At 43.8% G+C, this 23,002-nt stretch overlaps 1 protein-coding gene across 2 annotated transcripts in view; it reads left to right on the top strand.

Annotated features, from left to right (window-relative positions):
* The window catches only part of VIPR2 (vasoactive intestinal peptide receptor 2), a 144,786-nt gene that overhangs the window by 114,485 nt on the left and 7,299 nt on the right, over positions 1-23,002 (top strand). The window lies entirely within an intron of this gene.

The raw sequence follows: 23,002 nt of genomic DNA on the forward strand, positions 1-23,002 counted from the left end.
TTGACTGGTACCACAGAAGTCATATTGTCGGAAAGTAAAAAGACACTTAAAATACAGTGCCATAGAATGCTAATATGATGCCTGGATTCTAGTAATGTATCCCTTCCTGCACGATAGGCTATTGCTATGGTTATGTAATCTGTAGCCTTGATTCTGAACTCAGGAAGTGCAGACTGGGAAAGAAGGTAAGATTGGACTTCAGTCAAGATCAGCCTCCTGAATTTTGGGACCAGATGGGGGCTACTTACCCCTAGGATAAGAAGTTTGTTTGGCCCCAGGGTCTTCTCTAACCTGTGCTGCCTACAACAACTCTCTATGGAACTATCCAGAATCCTCAGTGGTCAGATGTTGCCCATCCCACCTGCCCTCATGCTTTCGTTAAGGCCTGTTGATTCTCCCAGATCAATGAAAGGACTAGTAGGAGCATAACATGTCTGATTCAATAAAGGCAGTCCCTGGGTTACATGGATCCGACTTACATCGGATCCCTACTTACAAACAGGGTGAGGCAACCCCGCACTAGCTGCTTCCCCCCAGCAGACCAGGGAGATGCGAAGCTAGCACCCACCCCTCCCCCCCCCAGCAGACCAGGGAGACGCGGAGCGGCTTTTCTCAGCAGACACCTCAGCTTGAGAATAAAGGACTGAGGGAAGTGAAGTGTGGGAGAATAAAACTGAGCTCTGGAGAAATGTTTGGCTAGAGTTTCCCCTACAATATGTACCAGTTCTGACTTACATACAAATTCAACTTAAGAACAAACCTACAGTCCCTATCTTGTACGTAACCCGGGGACTGCCTGTAATGCAGTGTGACAAGCACTTTCTCACCTGCATGGTAAAACCTGTTGTGCTATTTTAACTTCTTTTTATTACCCAAAGGAATCCAAATCTGACATGGTCATACTATGTACATGTGTTCATCAAGGTTTTCCTATTTGCCTTTGGTTTATCCTGTTTTTCTTCAATTGTTTTATTTTTCAAATTGCATATGAAATGAAGGTCTTAGTTTAAACCAACTGGTCACTAGTTATGCTGCTACTCTCGAAAGCCTTGTACTGACAAAACTAATTTCTTGCTGTGCAAGAGAAGAATTACTTTACATTCCAATAGATTGCAGTGCAGTGACTATAGTGTGAAGTTTCACAGGCAGCAGAACAGGGACGGAAATGATTTTGCCGCCAAAGAATGAAGTTGGATAATTGTTCTAAAGATGAAAAAACATTTTCTGGTTCTGGTATATCAGCAACATTTCACAGTGAAGTCAAATAATGGCTCTAAAATGTATTGAGGAAATGCACAAAAATTCAGTGGAGAAAGACAAAAAATTAGAAAAGTACATGATGCAAGTGAAATTAATCTAAAAATGCGAGTGCATCAGAAAAAAAAGGGGGAAAGTATTTACTTGGCCATCTGTCAAATACTAACACAACACTCACAGCTTTGTGTTATTTATATGCATGCTCCTGTGGGCACTGTAGTCTCACTTGTCCATGGTTCCAGTATATCTTCAGGTATAATCAGAATCAGTGTTGATTCTAGCTGTTCTGCAATAAACGTAAGAGAAAATATAAACCAGTTTAATGATCGGATTAGTCCAAGTCTTCTCTCACTATTAGCCTGTACAACTGAGTCCCTTATCACCAGGAAGATGAGAAAAGTTCTTCCAATTAGCTATTCAAAAAAATGACTCATGAATAGCACAACTGTATTTTCTTGTAAATATGTCCAGAACAGGTCTGGGATGAATAATTTCCTTGGAATTGTGGCTCCTCAGGCTTTGTAAACATATTTTGAACCATTCACATCACGCAATGTGTCATCAGGTTTTGAAAAATTGTTTTATTGTTTGACTGTGTGTGCGGTGGAGTATTTGTCTAACTCTTGGGTGGAGAACTACTTCTGGCATCCCTGATTTAATTTAGAGTTGCATGGCTTAATACATCCTGGCTTTATAAAAAAAATCCAGAATCATTCAAAGTGGTAGATGAGAAGAAAATGCCAGCTACATCAATTGCCCGACCTTTCCTTGAGACTGTAACATTTCAACTTAGCCATATCATGCCACAGTGGGTTTAAAGAATTCAAACAAGGAAATTAATTTGAGGGACCAGGGAGACAGCTATATCATATATATATAGTAGCCCAATGTCTGTGACTCTGTAACGCTGAAATGCTGGCTGTTGCCTCTGGGCAGCGCTGTTGCCTGAGTCACGTCCTTCGCCTCCCACCATGGCGCTCGGCTGACTTCTGCACCACTCAGCCGGGCTGCCGTGGGAGAGCAAGCGGTGTAGAAGTCAGCCGAGCGCCACGGCGGGACGGGAACGGGGGCGAGGTGGTGACGTACACGGCCAGGGGGCGGGTCATGGAGACTCCCTCTTGTCCTAACTGTGCTGACATCTGGTACAACCAGCACAGGAGAGTTTGCAACCTGGAGCAGGCCCAGTAGGGAGGCATGGGCTGGAGGAGCACAAGTGGCTGCACAGCTAGCTAGAGAGAAGCGGCGCTTTTAAGGGGAAAGTGCCGCTTCTCACTAGCCACCTGCTCCATGGCTGCCCCCTGCTCAGTCCTCCAGTTGGCACCTGTGAGTGGGGGCTGGACGCTGAGTCTGGCCGGGGGGAGGGCGGGGGAACGAGGGGGAGGGGGAGGGAGAGGGGGAGGAGGAGGAGGAGGACGACAACTGGGAGGCTGCAGGATCAGTGCTAGGGTGAAAGGAAATGGGGCAAGGAGGTAGCTGGAGCTCATAGGCAGCCGCTCAGCCGGGCTGCCACGTCGGAGCAAGCAACGCAAACATCTGTTTGGGCTCTGCGCTCCCCATGCAGGAGGAGGAGGAGAAGAGAAAGAGAGTGAGAGGCAGGAGGAGGAAAAGAGAGTGAGAGGCAGGAGGGGGAGGAGAGAAAGAGACTGAGAGAGAGGCTGGAGACAGAGGAGAGCGGAGAGAAAGAGACTGAGAGGGGGAGGCAGTAGGAGCAGGGGGGAGAGAGAGAGAGAGAGAGACTGAGTGAGAGACCAGAGGCTGAGGAGAGAAGACAGAGATAGAAAGGGAATAGGACGTGGAGGAGAGACCTGAAAATCCCATTTTATGATGGGCTAATTGGCAAGTACAATAAGAAGGACGACCTAAATTTGCCCAGTCTGACCATGGCTTTAGATGTACGAAGGAGATTATCTCACCTTTGTAAGAGACAGACTAAAGATAGCTTAGGCATGGGTCAGAAATAAAACTCCTCCGTTTTCTGCTATTCTCTTTACTGTTGTGATTAAATGTAACATAAAACCATGTAACACATACCTGGGAGCTGCAGACAATTCCACTTCCAATAGTGTATGAATCTCTTCTGGGTTAGATTCAGACAAGCAGCTTTGCATACATAGAGGGAACAATTTTTAAATCAAGAACAGTTCCTACAAGATGAGGATTAATGGTTTGAAACGGGATTTCTTGGGAACTCAAAATTCCCATTGTCCTTTTTGGCTTGTGTAACCAAAACAAAAATCTTTATTACTTTTCTTCTATCAAATAACATCTCAGACTTCTTCTCATTTGAAATCCACTCTTATGCAAAGGGCCAGCATGAGGGCTGTACACCATATATTTTGAGAGCTTCGGTGGGACTTACTAATGCACTGACTTTTGTGCAGACCTTCCACATAGGGTGAACTTAGTGCAGCCTAGTAGCCTACTCTAGGTCCAGTTTCTTCTGTGGGTAATTGTACCAGGAAATTATAAAATCACTTGATGTACAGTTCTAGACCCAGCACAAAGGTTTCTGCAAGGCAACTTAGGGTCTATGTTGATTCTCTCTCTGCAGTTTCTTACCAAACTGGGGAGGAACCTCATTCATTTTAATAGAGCAGAAGGTAATCAGATCATGAGCTGATCATGCACAAGGTGGGGGTCTCTGTGAGAAATTATCGATGCCAGTTAACAGAAGTAGCTACCTTTTCTATTGGTGCTACTTTCACTGTTAATAGCTAATGAGAGTGCTGTTTTCGTGTCTCATTTTCTATGGTCTATAGCAGCAAAGGCAAAGATGTTGTTTAAATGACATCATTTTGGATTCCTCAATATTTGGGTACTGGGGCAAGGTCCTCACCTAGGCCCTTAACCCTGGGATCTCTTCTTTGTCCACAAATCAACTGGAAACCCTTTCTGGTACAATCACCCGAGCCTTTTATGGTCTGTGCCAACTTTCCCCCATCTTCTATTTACATAGCTTTGCTCACAGAAAACTCAGCTAGCCTCTCCGTCTGGCTGGGGAGCACTCTCTGGTTCCTCCCTTTCCACTTCCCCTCTGGCTGCCTTATCTAGCCCTATGGGTGGGCTAATGAAGCCTACAAGCCCATTAGCCCCTGAGGCTTGGGCTTGCTCAGCTGGCTTCCATTGCTCTTTTCAGCCAGGCTGTAGGGATAGAGCTCTGGCTTAGCCAGCAGTCTGTCACAATGCCCAAATTGAGACACCATAGAGGGGTCTAATTTTCAAAGGAAGGGCAACCCTTTAAGACATCTCTGTTGAGACCCCACAACCATCAGTTTCTTCTGGAAATCTGGGGTATGTTACATAGATTAATATTGAGCAGGAGGAATTGAAACGTCAGGGTTGGGCTCACTGTACACACATTTATCAGAATTCTAACCACGTCTATATCAGCTATATGTCATAACTCAGAACATTTTGATTGGGGTGGCAATATGGTTATGAGTTAAGTAAATGAATAGGCCTACAGAGCTGAATCCATATTTTTTCTGAATAAGAAACTGTCTGAGAAAGAAGTTTTCATTTCTCAAGAAAAAAAATAGCAATAGACCTTTCACGTCATAGTATCAAGAAAGTACCAATGCATAAAACTTGTAATTTATTTGAGAACCCTGTAATTTAAACCATGATGCTGAGTTTCATTACCAAATTTAAGCATTGTGTTTATCATGAATCCCGCCTATCATTTGATCTGCCAAGTTAAATACAATTTGAGAACAAAAATTACCCCTTGGAATGAAGCGATAAGAATTTATGCTCTGTGGTTGCTGATTCTATTAATTTAAGCATGGCTGACCCCCCCTAACCTATTCATCCATCACCCTTAGTAAGATGCTAATGCCAGGGTCAGTTATGGAAAAATAAAGTTCTCTAACATTTCACATGGCTTAAAATATTTCCATTGATTCAGACATTAGGAAATCTCCTGTATCCTATGTGCTTTTATTACCCTTCCTCGCTCACTCCTGAAACACAATAATTCAAACATATAGTTCAATATAAATTCACAGATTAATCAAAAGCATGTGTTTAATTTCCGATGATTCAATTTCAGCCCAGCCTAAGGCTAGCCTTGTTGATTGTAGAACCAAGAAAGTACACTATGTGAAGGGCAATCTTAGATTGTGAAATGAGAAATAATAATTTGTTTCTTTATCACTGAGTGGTAACAATTTTCTCTTTATATTATCTCTTTTTCCAAGGAGGTCAATAATCCAGATGAATCTCACCAGTGTTAGCTGGCACTTTATTTACTGGCATCTGCGCAGGTATGGCTTCTTGACACTCCCTTTGGCTGCAGATCACCATTTCTGGCCAATGGGAGATGCAGGAAGTGGTGTTTTGGTCCATACCACTTCCCACAGCTCCCATTAGCCAGGAACAATGATTGGTGGCAAACGGGAGCTTCAAAGGAGCCACACCTGTGGAGGTGCAGGTAAATGTGCTGGTGGCCTGAGCAGGGCTAACCCTGATGAACTACGTCTGGCCCATGGGCCAGTTATTGCCCACTCCTGTCTTATGCAGAAAATTCTGAGTTTGTTTTCTTACTGCCTAACCCAGGGGTGGGCAAAAGGACCTCTGTGGGAGAAATCCGGCCTGCTAAGTGGGTGATCTGGTCCATGGGTGCCCTGCCACTCCCCCGCCCGCAGGCCAATCAGGGTGTGGGGCCAGGGGAACACGAGAAGTCTCCTCTCCCAGCAGTTTTGACTAAGCACCGCACGCCCCTTGCAGAGCAGGGGCAAGTAGCTTGAGTCTTGGTGTGATCTCCCCATCCCCAGGCCAATCAGGACCCGGGGGCCGGGGGAAGTGCGCAAAGTCTCCTCCTGCCCTGCAAGAGGCATGTGGTGCTTAGAGTCAACTGCAAGCTGCTGCTGTTGTCTCTAAGTGCAGCGTTCCCTAGCAGGGAGGGGGCAGGGAGCAAGAGACTTTCCACATTCCCTCCACCCCAGGCCCTGACTGACCTGGAAGTGGAGGGAGCATGTGAAGTCTCTTCCTGCGTGCATAGAGGGAACCGCCAGGTATTCAGAACAGCTGGCCATTCTCTTGGGTGAAGGGGCAAGCACTTCATGCTCCTCCCCACCCCCAGGCCAGTCAGGGTCTGTGTGTGGGGAAGCACTGAAGTGTCCTGGTGGTGTACAGGACTGTGGTGCAAGCAGAGGAGCTTGCTTGGGGATTCCTGCTGCCTCTGAGGGCCAGATCCAGTGGCTTGGTGGGCCGGATGCAGCCTGCGGGCTGTATTTTGCCCAGACTTGTCCTAATCTGTTAGCGCTGGACTCTCATGTGTAAAGAGTTCAGTCATCTCACCATAATTCCTGCCAAATGTTTTTGCACATCCAGGGCTCAGGTGTGGACCCTTGCTTTAGTGGATGTGTATGTACTCAAGCACAAAAGAGCTGAATGGCAGAAGGGAGCTCCCTCTACCCCCACCTTGGCACAGGTTGTCTCCATGTCGGAAAGGGTCTTGTGGCTTTAGCTAGTTTATGCTAGTCCACTACACAAGCATAAAGGTGAATTTCACCCTACATGCTTCTAGAGCACATAATTATCCAGCATAAAGTGAATTCCTCTTCAATAGCTGTAATCCCTGGAAATGCCTGCTCCTAAGCCTGACACGCAAGGTGAGTGAGATAAATATCTTTCATTGCACCAAGCAAAAGTTGGTCCAATAAATAATATTACCTCAGACATCTTGTTTCTCTAACATGGGCATAGGAAGTCGAAGTCTGGGAGTTACTGCAGCATCCCCAGGTTTTCCATCTTCTCAGCACCCAGGAGTGGGCCCCATCACTGGCTCCGTGAGCCCCATGTCCTTGTCTCCAGGTGGCCCCTCTGGGGGCCCTTTGGCCCCCTGGCTTCAGCACCTCTGGTGTCTTGCCATCTGTGGGGTCCTGCCACCAGCCCAAGGCTCTTCAGCTGCCTCCAGCTTTGGCTAGGTTGCCACATCTCCCAGACTGGATGTCATTAGTGCCACTGGTGTCCGATTGAGTTGTCAACCCTAGGTGTGACCCCAGCCTGGGCTGCTGGAAGGAGGGTAAAAAGGTTTGGCGAGGCCACAGCTCAGCACTCCCCCATTCCCACTAAAAATTGTTCCATCACCACTGATGTGGGAACACAGGTACAATAGCTCCTTCTAAGCCTGTCTGTCCCAGTGGGGGGACAGTGCATCCCCATTGTAATTCCATTGGTTCCATCATTCAACCCCACCGACCCGAAATGAAGTTGTCCTTTTGAGCTTCATTACAAAGTGCTGGCCACTGGACAGTCCCACGTTCCAAAGCGTCCACTGTGACACTTTCATTAATTTATTGTTCCATTAGGGATCTGATCTAATCATCCCTGATATCAGTGGGAGCCTTTCCATAGACTTTGAGTGGGCACTGGCTTAGGCCCTTAGAAGAGAAGGTCACAGGCCAGCAGCAGTGTGAGCTGGGCTTGTTTTTTACTGCAGACATTTAACTTCTTGAATCACTTCCAAGAGGGAATGCTAGCCTCATCTCTGGCTCTAAACATCAAAGGTTCTGGCTGAGATTTTTCAAGATTTTTGTTTACTGCTTGAGATATCTTCTTGCAAATGTTTGTTCAACTACTGACATCTTGTTCTCAGCACTGAGGAAACTACTAATTACAAATCTGTGCTAGGGCCTGAAAATAAGAAGCCAGCTGCTTTATCAGAATGTTTCACAATTCACCACAGATTTCAGTCATCTTATGACTAGGAATTTCACAGAAAGACTTTTGGTATAGTAGCACATGAAATCAAATTGAGTAAGGGTATGTCTACACTGCCACCATAGTTCAAACTAGGGTGGCTAATGTAGGTATTCAAAGTTGCAAATAAAGCCTGGGATTTAAATATGCTGGGCTTCATTTGCATCTTGCTGGGCACCGTCATTTTGAAATCCCCGTTAGTGCGGACTCCGTGCCCGCGGCTACACGTGGCATGGAGTAGGTAGTTTGAATTAGGCTCTCTAATTCGAACTACCATTACTCCTCGTGTAGCCACGGGCGCGGAGTCCGCACTAACGGGGATTTAAAAATGACAGCACCCGGCAAGATGCAAATGAAGCCCGAGATATTTAAATCCCGGGCTTCATTTGCAACTTTGAATGTCTACATTAGCCACCCTAGTTCGAACTAGGGTGGCAGTGTAGACATATGCTAACATGCTTTCCAAGCTAGTAGACGGGGAATGGGCTTGGGTAGATTAAGAACAAGTTCAGATTTTAACCGATGCTGGGTACAGGATACAGGATGCTCAGGGCACACCCGCTGGAGCAGACCCCATTCAGAAGCCAGCAGGAGGAGAAAGTGGGGAACAGGGCTGTCCTTAGGCATATGTAGGGCACCACTAAATTTGGGGCACCAGTGGCAGTTCCAATCCCTGTTCCCCTGCTCTGCATCTCAGTCCCAGTCTCCCATTCCTTGCTCTGCCTTCCAGCCCTGTCAGACCCAGTCCCCCAGATGCCCTCAGTCTCCCTGCTCCAACCCTCTGCTCCCCCCACCATCTGCCAGCCCACAGTTCCAGCAGGCTCTTTCACCACTTACTCTACCTGCTGGCTTGCAGCTCCAGCCAGCTGTGCCAATCAGTCTGCCTGCTCCCCCAACAGCCTCCCTCTTCTCCTCCCACCTTCCCACCTCCCTCCCCACAGCTCCTGCCCCTACAGCTCCGAGCACAGCCCCATCCCATGGAATGGCTGCCTTGCCTCTGGCCGCGGATGGAAGGTGTAGGGCAGCATGGCCCTGACTGGGGCACTGTTTCCCTTATATTGGTTAGTGCAGTGGTTAGCACACTCATGTGAATTATAGGAGATCCAGGTTCAACCCCCCACTTGACAAGGAGAAAGGATCTGAACAGAGGTCCCTGTACATATGGGAATAGTTGGTGGGCCAGAATGAGCAAGTGAGGATACTTACAGTTTGGTGTTTTGGGCACTTTCCTGAAAGGTGAAAAACCCACCCACTAGCTAGTCCCCCTCCTCCAAGGGCAATTTAATAATTTATATGAAGTGGAATAGCTTCCGAAGTAAATATTGAGGGCAACCCGTCCCAGACTATCCCACAGATAAGTGGTTATGACCCTGCCCTGAAAGGCAGAAATCCTTGTTGAAATCTTTATTCCCCATCAGGAAGAGGGGGCAAAAAACATAGGTAACCTATCTTCTGGCTGAATGCTCTGACTGCTGGACACAATGCTATAAGGACACTATCACCACATTCTCCTCCTCCTTTCTTGCCGGTAACAGCTTAAGTATCTAAGCTGCCTGACTCTAGGGCTATGTCTAGACTGCAAGCCTCTTTCGAAAGAGGCTCTTTCGAAAGAGCGCGTCTAGACTGCATGCAGAATTTCGAAAAAGCAAGCCGCTTTTTCGAAAGAAAGCACCCAGTGAGTCTGGATGCTCTCTTTCTAAAAAGCCTGTTTGCTGTCAAGAACGCCTTCTTTCGAAAGAGCACTTTCGAAAGAAGGCGTTCTTCCTCGTGGAATTAGGTTTACCACCGTCGAAAGAAAAGCCGCGTTCTTTCGATTTAATTTCGAAAGAACGCAGCTGCAGTCTAGACGCAGGTGAAGTTTTTTCGGAAAAAGGCTACTTTTCCCGAAAAAAACCCTGAGTCTGGACACAGCCTAGGAGAGGGGTTCCTAGCTGTGGCTTGCCAGCAGAGATAGGTGCTTCTCTTTGCCGCTCTGACTTTGGTACCTAGCTCCATGAGGTGAGCAGGGCTTTGGGTGCACCTCTATCTTCAGTATCTCCCACTGGCTAGTAGAGACAGCTGCTCTTTGGAGATTCCATTGTTGTTCCAGTGATTTTCTGGTCACCTAAAAGGCAGGTGTGGCAATAGTCATGTCTCTTTGTGGATCCAAGCCATTCTGCCCTTCTTACTCGCACTCATATTGAGGATCAGGAGGAAAATAAAAAGAAGTGAAATTTAACAACTGAGAAAAAAGTTTATATTAAAACAATATTTCATGTTTAAGTCCTAACATTTACCATGTGCATTTAATTTAGGCCAGGATAACCTTTCCTGAGAAATAGAAACAGTTCAAAGTGCTGCCATTGAGCAATAAAACATTGAGCTGGCTCTTTATGACATATTCAACCCTTTGCAGAGGTCTAAGTTTCCAGAAAAATGCTTCTTGGGTTCCTTCCTCATCTGTCCTCATAGGGTAAATATAAACTTGTGTCTCAGATTCCAGATTAGTCAAAACTTCACAAATAATCACCCCTAGAAAGAAAGCAAATGGAGTGAACTGAGTATTGATGCCATGTGGTTAGATTAGCCGAATCTTACAGTCTAGCTGTAGATGACAGCAATAGGCTTTTTCCAGTGACACTGCTCCAGGAATCCCAGTGCTGTAAAAAGACATTGAAGGAAATCCCTGGCCAGTCAAAGCAGTAATAAGTAATTTCTAGGAAAAGTTTAATTGCCTGAGTACTGACAGTTTTACTGCAAGAAAAGGAAACAGAGTGCCCAAATCCACTTATAGCAAATATATGGGGAATTGCCATTGATTAGCATGGCTTTTTTGAGATTCTACAGGGATCAGGCTTTTGCTCTACTCTATTTAACATTTTTATCAATGATCTGGAGGAAAACAAAATAACTAAACAAGAACACTAACAAAGTTTGCAGGTGACAAATATTGGGGGAGGGCTAAATAATGAAGGGGTCACCATTTCAGAACAGTGTAAATTGCTTGGTAAACAGGCCACAAGAAAACAAGATGTATTTTCATATAGCTAAATGTAAGTGTATACTTACAAGAACAAAGAATGTAGGCCATACCTACAGGATGGGGAAGCAAGGATATGATGGTCAAGCTGGATAATGAGCTAATTCCTTTTTGGATGGGGAAAAAAAAGGAAATCTGACTTGGAGTAGTGGTTATTATATCTCTTTATTTGACTCTGGTCCAACCACCTCCAGAATGCTGTGGACAATTTTGGTACCCACAATTCAAGATGCGTGCTGATAAATCAGAAAGAATGCAGAGAAGAGTCACAAGAATGATTAAAGGATTAGAAAACATGCCTTATAGTGACAGACTCAAGGAGCTCATCTGTTTAGTTTAACAAAGAGAAGGTTAAGGGGTTATCTAATTACAGTCTAAAAGTACCTACCTGAGGAACAAATATTTAATAATGGGCTTGCAAAATCTAGCAGTGAAAGGTATAACAGGAGCCACTGGCTAAAAGTTTAAAGCTAGACATATTCAGGCAAATAAGACAGAAATGTTTAATAGTGAGTGTAATTCTGTTGGCCTATTGAAAACAATGAGGATATCCTCCACCCAGACTTATATCAGTGTAAATAAAGGGCAGAATGTAACTCTTCAGACTCCAGGCATGTGTGTGCAACCACTGCCACAGAAGGAAGCATTGTGTCGCATTGTGCTTTGAATTTCGGGAAGTTGCCACTGACAAATATGTAACTAAAATACTATACAAATGGTCATCTGTCCACCCTTGAGGCCAGTTTGCTCCCACTGAGCAAAACTCCTACTGGCATCGATGGGAGCGGGGGAGGAGGGGGGGCAGAGTGGTCAGCCAGAAACCTGTAACAAGGGGCAGTGCGGCTTTCAGTCCAGCATGCCACCAGGGCTGAGGGTATGGAGGGGGAGCTGTGGGCCAACACACAAGTGACATCAGCAGCAGCCTGAGCTCTGCAAGGTTGGGTTCTGTACCCCCTAGGCCATCCCAGCCTCCTCTGCCTTTCAAGGCCCATGCTCTGCCCACACCTCAATCTTGCATTACTTCCATTGTTCCCAAGGGCCGGGAACATTAGATGCTACAATGTGATGTGGAGGACTCAGCAAGCTAAAGTTGCTTTGCTGTGATGGGAAATCACGCTTTGTAACATGGGAGAATTAAAAGTTCACCTCCACCGACTTTGTAAGTGTTGGCTTTCTGGTAGAGAAGAGAACTGTAAGCAATGCCTCAAGGTCCATCATGACCCTTTATAATGACAAGGGCCGTGTTATCAAGGATTTGAAGCAAATATAAACTCCTGGAAACCCTGGGAATTAGCGTTACCTAGCAAGTATTGAGAAGATGGTTGGGGTATAAAAAGGTAACTAATTCAGAACTGAACATTTGTTTCCCTCCCTCCCCCAACAACAAGTTACTGTGAGTTAGACACATATACTATGAATTTAAAGTATTTAGAGGTTGAAATTTTAGATGTAAACAACTACATTTAACAGAGCCATCTTATAGGTGCATTTTTACAATGGGTGCATGCTGCAACTATTACAGAAAGCAGCAACTAAAGAACTTTGATAGGTGGTGATGCCAATCCTCTACAACCTACTGTGTCTGCTCATCTGTCTGGTAATGCTCTTCATTAGTTATTTTTAATTTACCCTTGTCATTGAAACTTTGCAACATTCACATTGCCCATGCGGAATATATAAAGGTATTCATCTTAGAGCCTACTAATCAAAACCACACAACTGCAGTGAGTTAACATTGCAATGAGGACTATACCTCTGCAGTGCCACAGACCCAAAAGCACAGGCCCAAATGCTGCTATACACAGGCATGCTGAGCAGATTCTTACTCCCATCACTGTCAATAAAATATTGGCCAAGTAAAATACTAAGTATCAAGACCATAGTGATTTTTTTACCTGTACATGCACAAACAGAAATGTTAATCATTGCGATTTTTAATATTTCAGTTAAAATTCACATGATGAATGTTCTTCACTAGTAGAGTGTAAAGTCTGTGGTTTTAAAGTTCATGTTTTATTTATTTATACATTTCGAGAGGTTTGTCAAGGGAGAAAGCAGACATAAGTGTGCACTTTGGGTTTAATAATTGCATCAAATCATGCCAATGGGGTGTTCACACTGAACTGCTATCTTTGTATTTTCCATAGATTTTAAGGTCACGAGAGAGCATTATGATCTGTTAGTTTGATCTAGTAATTCCTGGATCAATTGGTATCTTTTGGCTGAGCTAAAGCAGATCTTTTGAAAAGAGATTCTGTCTTTAATTGAAGACTTAGATTTGTCTGCTGTGACAAAGGCAGATCTGAAAAGAGGTACCTGTTAGAGACATCTCTAAAAAACAATTTCCCCATGGGAGTGGGGGAGGGAGGGGGGAACAAACTGCACCAGGATTAGGGGCAACAAAGAGAAAAGGCTTCTCCCAGGTGAAAGGTTGTTCTTCCTATAGGGAAAACACTGAGGCCAGGTCTACACTGAGGGGGGGAAAGAAAAGTCAGCTTAAGATATGTAACTCTAGCTGTGGGAATAGAGTAGCTGTTGTTGTTGATGTACCTTAAGTCGAATATTTGTGGCGTCCCCGTTGTGGGAGATCGATGGGAGAAAAATTCTCCTGTTGACTTTCACACAATCACAGGATCTAACTACCTCAGCTATACCATCAAAGGCTCATTCACATGCACATCTACTAATGTAATATATGGTCTCATGTGCCGGCAATGCCCCTCTGCCATGTATATTGGATGAACTGGCCTGTCTCTACACAAAAGAATAAATGGACACAAATCAGACATTAAGAATGGCAACATCCAAAAGCCAGGGCGGGGGAGCACTTTAAGCTCCCTGGGCATGCAGTTTCAGAATTGCAAGTTGCCATTCTCAGGCAGAAAAGCTTCAAAAACAGACTGCAGAGAGAAACTGCTGAGCTGGAATTCATGTGCCACTCCGAAATTGACACCCTGAATCAAGGTCTAAATAAGCACATGGAGTGGTTCTCTCATTACAAGCGTAATTTCCCATTAATGTACTCTTACCTTCTCGTTGCTGTAGGAAATGAGCCATGTTCATTCTGATTTAATTAGCTCTATTGTCCCACTCCCATCTCTGTAACTTTTCTTTTCTTTCTTCAGCATCTGAGGAAATGAGTTATAGCTCACAAAAGCTTATGCTCTAATAACCTAATACATTTTTAGTCTTTGATATGCCACTGGATTCCTTGATGTTTTTGTTGAAACAAACTAACACAACTACCTCTTTTAAACTTTAGTAATACAGATGTCGCTCCAGCTGATTTGTATAGAAATCTGGTATTTGTTTATAGTTTTGTAAGAAATATAAGCTTTAGTGTGAAATGAATAAAATCACAGGCTATCTCAGTGCTTGCTACTATTTAATAGGCTAGAAAAGGAATAATTAATCTCCTTTACATTTTTGAGCGGGGCCTTCAGAAGTAGACAGTAAGTTCAGAAAAATTCTACTGCAATGTCATCACCATCAGAACTGCTGGAATTTTTTTTTAGTGACAAGAATCATGACAGCTGTCACACATTGGAAGGAGCAGCCCACTCCAGCATGACTACAAGATTTCATGAAATCACGGTGGAATTGACAGTGGAGAATCTAACCTAATATTTAGGCCAATAACTCCCTGCTGCAGTTATTATTAGTTATAGAATGCTCTAGAGCATGTTTGGCTCTGTTTAGACAAGAGCTTACAATCTAGAAAGACAATGTGACCTAAAGAATGGCCAATCAGTGATGAGGAAGCACAAGTCATTGAAAAAATACTGAATTTCTTTGCTTTTATTGGCATCATGAGCTTTCATGGGCACAGCCCACTTCTTCAGATGACCAGAGTTTTGAGTTTAGGATGTGCAGACACACAATAAATAGGGGAGAAGGGAAGGGGGGGGGAAGAAGGGGCAGGAAACAAGGAGCAGAGCATATGAAAAGGGAAAAACAAGTAGGCAGAGCTAAAGTAGGTCTGTAAACACCTAAAGATTGGATAGTTAAAAGAAGCAGATAAGGATCATAGGATAGCAATTAGATAGGAAGGGTACTAATGCAAGAATTTACACAGACAAAGAGCTGTTGGCACCTTCACTGAATGTTAGGTTGATAATGTCCCAGCCATCCGTTATCTCGATTGAGGAGGTCATCAGTGTGAGAACTGAGTTTGTGGATGAATTGTAATTCCAATGCCTCTCTATGTATTTGGCTTGTAGAATTGGTTTGTGACAAGACAGCCGCCTGGAGATCTTTTAAAGAGTGATTAGGTAGATTGAATTGTTCTCCCACAGGTTTCTGTTTGTTCCCTTTACGGATATCTGATTTGTGTCCACTGATTCTTTCCCATAGGGACTGTCCAGTTTGTCCAATATATATAGCAGTGGGGCACTGCTGGCATAGATCAAATTACTGGATATGCAATTAAATGAGTCTTTGATTTGGTAGCTTATGTTGTTGGCTCCAGTGATGAATTTGCTTGTATAGGTATGTGGGCAGAGTTGGCACCGCGGCTGATTGCAGGGCTGGATGCTTATGATGTGGTTATGTAGCATGGTTACCAGAAAGAATTCGTTTCAGGTTGGGGGGTCTGCACATCCTAAACTCAAAACTCCAGTCATCTGAAGGAGTGGGCAGTGCCCACAAAAGCTCATGATACCATCTACATGTTAGTCTATAAAGTGCTACCAGATCATTTACTGTTTTTTAAGTTTATCCTGTACAGACTAACTCTGCTACCCCCTGAAGTTTTTGCTTTTATTGCATTTCCACTTCCTTTGAAGTTTGCATAACTAGTCTATTGAACTTGCCACAAGATATCATGGATTCTCAGAGTAGAGCAGTAGGATTGGCTGACATTAAGAACTCTCTGCCCATGTCTTTTACAAACTTGCAAACTCAGATGTGTTTTTTCTGTTGAACTTTTATTCCATGTTGGGCTGGAATTCCAGGGAGTAGTCATACAGGACTAACAATGGAGGGTCATTAAATCTGGGTGATTCTTTATTCAAATAGAAGCACTGTGGACAAAAGGCTGGTTCCTATGCATGAGAACTGGTTTGTCAGGGGAGAGGTTACCTAACAGCAAAGTCATGGGATAAGGATTTGTTTCCTGTTGAGATTGATCAGGGAGTCATTTGACAATGTGGACTGGAGGTTTAAAAGCAGTCAATGAAAAGGAGAGAAAGGGAGAAGATGAGGCTAGAGCTTTCATACTCTGACTGAGAAGCCAAGTTCAGGAGGGCAGGGGAAGAGGAAGGATCAACTCCTTTGAGGACTCTGGTCTATACATAAAGTGCTCTTCACAGTGGTGAAGAAGCTATGAGAGGGAAATGTGTAGAGGTGCATTATTATTTTTATAGATCTATGTATTTCTTGGGCTACCTGAGTGAGCAGCAATGGTGTTTCAGAATCCTGTGCAAAGTCTGTGTGCGTGGTGGCTTTCAATGATATGTGCGAAAGAAGTAAATGTAAACCAGAAGGCCACATCTTCTTCATTGGGTTTCTGGGAAACATGCAAGGCCTGTTGGGAAGGCTTTGGGGAAATGGTCCTGGTTTCCAACCAAGACAGCTGAACTTTGGAGTGTCCCAACTGTCACGAGAGGTGCAGATACAAGGTTTGCACCTGGAGACCAATCCCTAAAGGCCCAAAGCCAGGGCATTTCCTAAACTCTACCCAGCCCAAGCAAGCTTAAGGGCACAGTGGATTCAGCACTACCCATTGTCAAGCATCTATCCAGGGAAGCTTAACCAGATCTCTGACAGCAGGTCATTCCATTATGGGAACCATGATCTGATGACATTCTCTGAAACACATGATACTAGTTTCTGTTGGTGACAGGTTCTTGCATTAGATGGATTACTGATCTCATCAAATAGACAATTGCTATACAATGTCCCTTTGTTCCTCACCAAATAACTCACTTCCCTGATGTTTCAGGAGCCATGTTTTAGATAGTGATGGAAGGGGAATGAGAAGGCATCTGGGCTCCTTTGGTACTGATTACTATGATATTATGCTTTTTCTATTATCACTTTTCAGGTACTAATCTCACCCCATCTACTTTTGCTGCATGAGCTGTTGCAATAGGTCCCAAATAGAGTTTGATATTTGTCAATACATCACGGGCTAATTTTCCCCTCTCTGCTTTCACTCTGGGTTTTTTTGGGCTAACTGATGATGATCAAAATGAGTGCCATTCTCTTCCTTTAGCACAGGACACTGGGTTTCAGTCTCGCCAATGGAGAAAGGGTTCTGGAATGGCTGGTCCCGTACACTATTTTCTATTGCAGGCGTTTTCAAACTTGGGTCACAGACCTGCGAGGGAAAGCCCCCGGTGGGCTCACGATGCTTTGTTTACTCTACAGCTCTGCAGCCACAGAGCCTCACTTTGTTTATTCTGAAGCACCTGGTCCATGTCACTTCCCATAATCCCCCTTGGCTGGAAACAGCAAACCACAGCCAATGGGAGCTGCGAGCCTCCATGGCTGTGGCGCTTTAGAGTAAACAAAGTATCTCAGACCTTGCAGGGGCTTTTTGTGGCGGGTCCACAACTCAAGTTTGAAAACCCTTGTTCTAGTGCATGCAAACAATGTGCAAAGAGCTATTTGCACATTAACATGTTTGAGAAGCTAGTGTAAACAATGCAGCTGGGAAAAGACAACAATGTATTTAATCAAATGTGTGACAAGCTGGAGCAGTATTAATGTTTACAGTGGATCATGCACGTCTTTTGCAGTTGTCTCTGGGAAAACACGTCTAAGTATTACATTCCTGAAAGAACAGCATGAAGTTGCAGGCAATAAATCTGGCTATTGTTTATATAATATGTAAAGTTTTAAGATTAGCACATAACATTTGCTCACAGCATATTGGATAGGAGGACTTTTTGTTCTTGGCTTTATAGTTTGACAACTCCAGATGAAAATATTAGGCAAGGGACAGTCCCATAGAACTGAAGGATGCAGAAGGATAAGGTCCCAATGTTCACTCCCAGAGACCTCGAGCATGAAGTTTTTCAAGCACGATTCTTCTGAAGGTTTTGTAGACCGAGGACAAGAACAGTTCTTGTTTTACATGGTGGAGTATGGCCTCCCCTCTGCGTGTAGCTGTCACACAGAGAGGAATGAAGACCATGGCCCTTTTGCATCCCTTCTCAATAGGACCTTGCTTCTGCCTGGCCTAGTGTCAAGCAGCCATTGTATCTTTACAGAAGCAATTTTTCACTCGTCTTGAGAGTGCTAAGGGAACTAAAATACAGAAGTGTGAGAGCCATATTTTTCATATGAGAGGCAGTTTCACGATTTCAATTTTTTTATATTCCAGAATGGAATGATGACCCAAAACCTGAAATTTCCCACAAACCAAAATTCTAGAAAAACATCTATTTTGGGTTGATCAAACTGTTTCAACAAAAAATCAAGCCAGTTTGATCTGATTTTGACTTTTAAATTTTATTGTATAATATTAAAACAACTGAAATGAAGTCATTTCAAAATGACTGCGTAAGTTTTTCTTTTCAAGACTATTGCAGAGGTTATGTCTAAACTACATCCCTTTTCTCGAAAAAGGGATGTAAATTAGCCACTTGGAAATTGCAAACGAAGCCGGGATTTTAATATCCCGCATTTCATTTGCATAATTGTGGCCACGGTTTTGATGAAACGGGGCTTTTCGAAAGAAAAACCACCATTTAGATGGGGATCCATTGAAAACAAAATGCTTTTTCGAAAGATCCTGTACTTCTCAGTACAGGATCTTTTAAAAAAAAAAGTTTTATTAATAAACCTTTTTTCGGAAGATCCTGTACTGAGAAGTACAGGATCTTTTGAAAAAGGATTTTATTTTCAATAGATCCCCATCTAAACTGCATTTTGTCTTTCGAAAAACGCCGTTTCGGAAAAAAACGCGGCTGCCATTATGCAAATGAAACACGGGAAATTTAAATACCGGCTTTGTTTGCAATTTCGAAGTGTCTAATTTACATCCCTTTTTGAGAAAAGGGATGTAGTTTAGACATACCCAAAGATGACATTTTTCTAGGAAATGTTTTGTTGTTGGAAAATTGACACTTTCTAGTGGAAAAATGTTCCACTGCAAAATTTCCAGGATGCTCTAAAATGTACTAAGCTGCTACTTCAGATCAGTTTTAGAAGTCAAAAGTCAAAATGCTCTCTAAAAATCTATAGAATCCCCCCCGGGAGCCAACTGAGTTACTGTGACAGTAGTATAAATCTAAAATAACTCTACTGATCTCAGTGGCATTTCCATAGTTTCACAGTGGCAGGAGAGCAGGATTTAGCCACGTTGAGTAGATTAGTGGTAAGCAACTGCTGCCCATTGGCCACCTGCAGCCCTTCAGGTTTCTATGTGCAGCCCCAAAGACATTTGATTTACTAGTGCTCCCCCTCCCCACAAGGTTGCTAGAATCTACTGGTTTCCGCCCACATCGTTTTTTCTCTACTGTTTTAACTACAGTGACACACACATAAAGCAAGGCACATGAAGTGAGATGCGCGCTGATTGCACACAACATTGACCTGCGCACAATATTGACCTCTGCATCTAACCAAAATGCCGCTATGGTTGAATCAGGCCATCCTACAAATCCTAGATACACAAGCAGGGACAGCACGTCCATAAAGGTGAACTAGGCGGTCGCCTAGGGTGCAAAGTTAAATGGGGCGCCAAATGGTGGCGCAGTATCATTGGAGGTTTTGGAGGTGGGGGCACCGATTGCATGGTTCGTCTAGGGCGCCCGTTGCTGGCAGCTAGTCTAGGGCCGCCCCTGTCAAGGGCAGTTAGCAAACTGTCCTCTCTCACAAGACAGTCTTGGTTACGACAATCTTGCAGCCCAACAGAGACTAGTTACTGGTATGTAAAAATAAAGAACCAGCAGAAAAGTTCCTCAATACAAATGTCCTAGATAAAATAAAAATAAGCTGTTAGCTACCCACGTTCCTCACAGAAACAAGAGAGGAAGCATATGGTTTATCAGTTGAAATGTCAGAAGAGGAAATAAAGCGAGAAATAGGTGAAGATAAAGTGATAAGTATTTGGAGGCTAAGAAGCAGGAGAAGATATGACAGCAAGCCTTCAATAGCTGTTCTAGCACATTGAAGGAAGAAAGCTACAAGGCAGATTAACTCTAGAGAATCACACATTCTGAACTAAGAGCTGGTCTACAATAGGAATTTGCATTGGTATATTTACTTCCTAACTCCCATTAAGCTAGCTACTGCCTACCAGCAATAAGTGTGGAGGTGAACATTCATTCCCATGACTGTTGTGAGGAAGGGACAGAATAAAAATGTTGCAATTGTTGAGGAATACACAACTCAGCATATGAAGTACTGAGGTAAGGCAAATAAGTGAATATTTACAAATAGTATTGCTAATATCATCTCACAAAGGTGAGGCTGATAAGAGATATCTAAAAAGGGAGGGAGAAGGGAAAAGAAAACCTGATATGAAGAAAGGGAATAGCCAGCAACTAAGTAATGGTAAGGAAATAATAAGTGTCATTGGGTAAAAGGAGCAAATATACTTACAGAAAAGAGAGGTTTATTGCCTTTGTAACTGCTGTTAGAAATTGTACATCTCAAATATGAGAGAAAACAGAAAAAGTTAAAGAATGATGGTAATGATTTTCAGGTGGAATGCCCATAGCCTGATATCGCATAGGTAGGGATTTAAAAAACATTATGGATATGAAAACAAAGCCTAATATAATATGCATACAAGAGATCTGGCGAACTGTAATTCTAAACTATAAAATCCTGGGTAATGGCATATGTAGACATGACAGAAGAACAGGAAAGTGTTGGGGAGACCTATATCTTCATGAAGGAGATCCTGAACTACCTTGAAGTAGATGTTAAAAAAGCTAATTATTCTGCATCTCTAAGAATTTATATTGTCTATAACCCATGCGGGAAACTAGAGGCTATGGATCTGAAAGAAATAAGTGCAGATGTTACATGGTTGTTATTATCTGTAGGAATTTGAATACTTTACCACCATTTATTATGAGTAAAAAAAAATAAGAACGGAAAATGTTTAAAGCAATATTTTGAAGAGAATAATTTAGTAATTTTGAATGATGGAACATATGCCAGGTACAGCTGACGGAAGCTGCTTCTCATGTCTAGATTTGGAAATAGCTTCTAGCATCGCAAGTAAATGCAGCTGGGAAACGTAAAGAGAGGAGAAAGAAGGTAGTGACCACATTATTTACTTATCAAGAAAAAAGGAAATACTGAAGTTGAGGATAATTTACCCACTTGGAATCTAAAATGAGCAAACTGCAAACTCTTTAGAAACAAACCTGAGTAAAATATGTATGAGCAGGACTGGCAACAGATGTCGCCAGACCCTAGACAATGTGAGGAGAGCAACACCAGCCCTCCCCACCCCCACCTCCAGAAGAGGGCCAGCAAACAGCTCTCAGCACCACCCAAAGACTGCACCATGGCTCCCCCAACCAGCCTTCAGAGCTGCCCAAACTGGGCTCCAGTGGTGGTTTAAAAGGTCTAGGGCTCTTTTTAAATCACCAGGGCCAGGTAAAAACTGCCCCTTTCCCCATTCCCCACTTCCATCAGTGGCCCTGTGAGTGAGCAATGTTGTCAATGAAAGTGTTGAGGAATTCTTTGGTAATATCACTAGGGGAATTAGAAAGACAGACAGCCTGGCTACGTGTGTGAAACCAACACTACTTAAAGATAGAACAAAAAGACAGGACTATGCAGCACTTTAAAGACTAACAGGATGGTTTATTAGGTGATGAGCTTTCGTGGGTCAGACCCACTTCCTCCCACAAAAGCTCATCACCTAATAAACCATCTTGTTAGTCTTAAAAGTGCTGCATAGTCCTGTCTTTTGTTTCAGCAAGATCAGACTAACATGGCTACATTTCTATTACTATTCTACTTAAAGGTAGGAAAGTGTTCCATAGTGGAAGAAGGCACATGAAATTATCATTAGAGAAAGGAATAAGGCATACAAGACAGGAAAAAATTTCTTAAAAAGCAAGGATTTAATTAAATATTTTTTAAAAAGGCAGTTACACAACAGGCTTTAAAAGGGACAAAAAGAAAAAGCTGGAAAACATACTGTAAGAAAGTAAATAAAGGTACCAATGCAGCAGAGGTTATATAACCAAATTAGGGAAAGAAGAAGTTACTCACCTTGTGCAGTAACGATGGTTCTTCGAGGTGTGTGCCCCCGTGAGTGCTCCACTGTGGGTGTCGGGCCCGTCCCAGCGCCGCAGTCCGGAGATGTTTCAGCTGTCGTTAGCCGGACCGCTCATGCACAGTGGCCATCTTGCGGCTTTTTGCACTGTTTCTGGTCGCGCGGTCCAGCCTCGCCAGTTTCTCCCGACCGTTGAGGTCTGCAGGATAAACAAGAGACTCTGAAGAGGAGGAGGGCGGATCGTGGCACACCCACGGAGATACACACCTCGAAGAACCATCGTTACTGCACAAGGTGAGTAATTTCTTCTTTGGGTAGTGCCCCGTGGATGCTCCACTGTGGGTGACTCCATAGCAATAGCGTACATAAGGAGGAGGGTCGGAGTTAGTGCGGTGTCAAGGAAAGGACAGCGTTGGCTACTGCTGTGTCCGAGATGATGAGCTTGGAAAGAGCATAATGGTTCGCGAACGTAAGTTCGGAGGACCAAGTTGCCGCTCAGCAAATGTCCTTCAAGGGAACTCCCTTAAGGAAAGCTGTTGATGATGCCACAGCTCTGGTGAAATGTGCTCTGATCCTGTGGGACAGGGCGATTTTCCTCATGTGGTAGCATTGCATAATGCATGAGACGATTAGTTTGGACAACCGCTGAGATGACAACGAGCGCCCTTTGGTGCGGGCGTCCATGGAAATGAAAAGTTGATCTGTTTTTCGTATGGTTCAGGTCCTTTCGATATAAAAAGCCAGTGATCTACGGACATCCAGGGAATTGAGAGCAGCATGGTGAGGAGAAGCGTGCGGCTTTACTCCTCATTCCACGAGGAGTAACGGTA

Source organism: Pelodiscus sinensis, chromosome 2 (assembly GCF_052426305.1).
Source record: "Pelodiscus sinensis isolate ZL-2025 chromosome 2, ASM5242630v1, whole genome shotgun sequence".
In the NCBI taxonomy this organism is placed as follows: Eukaryota; Metazoa; Chordata; order Testudines; family Trionychidae; genus Pelodiscus; species Pelodiscus sinensis.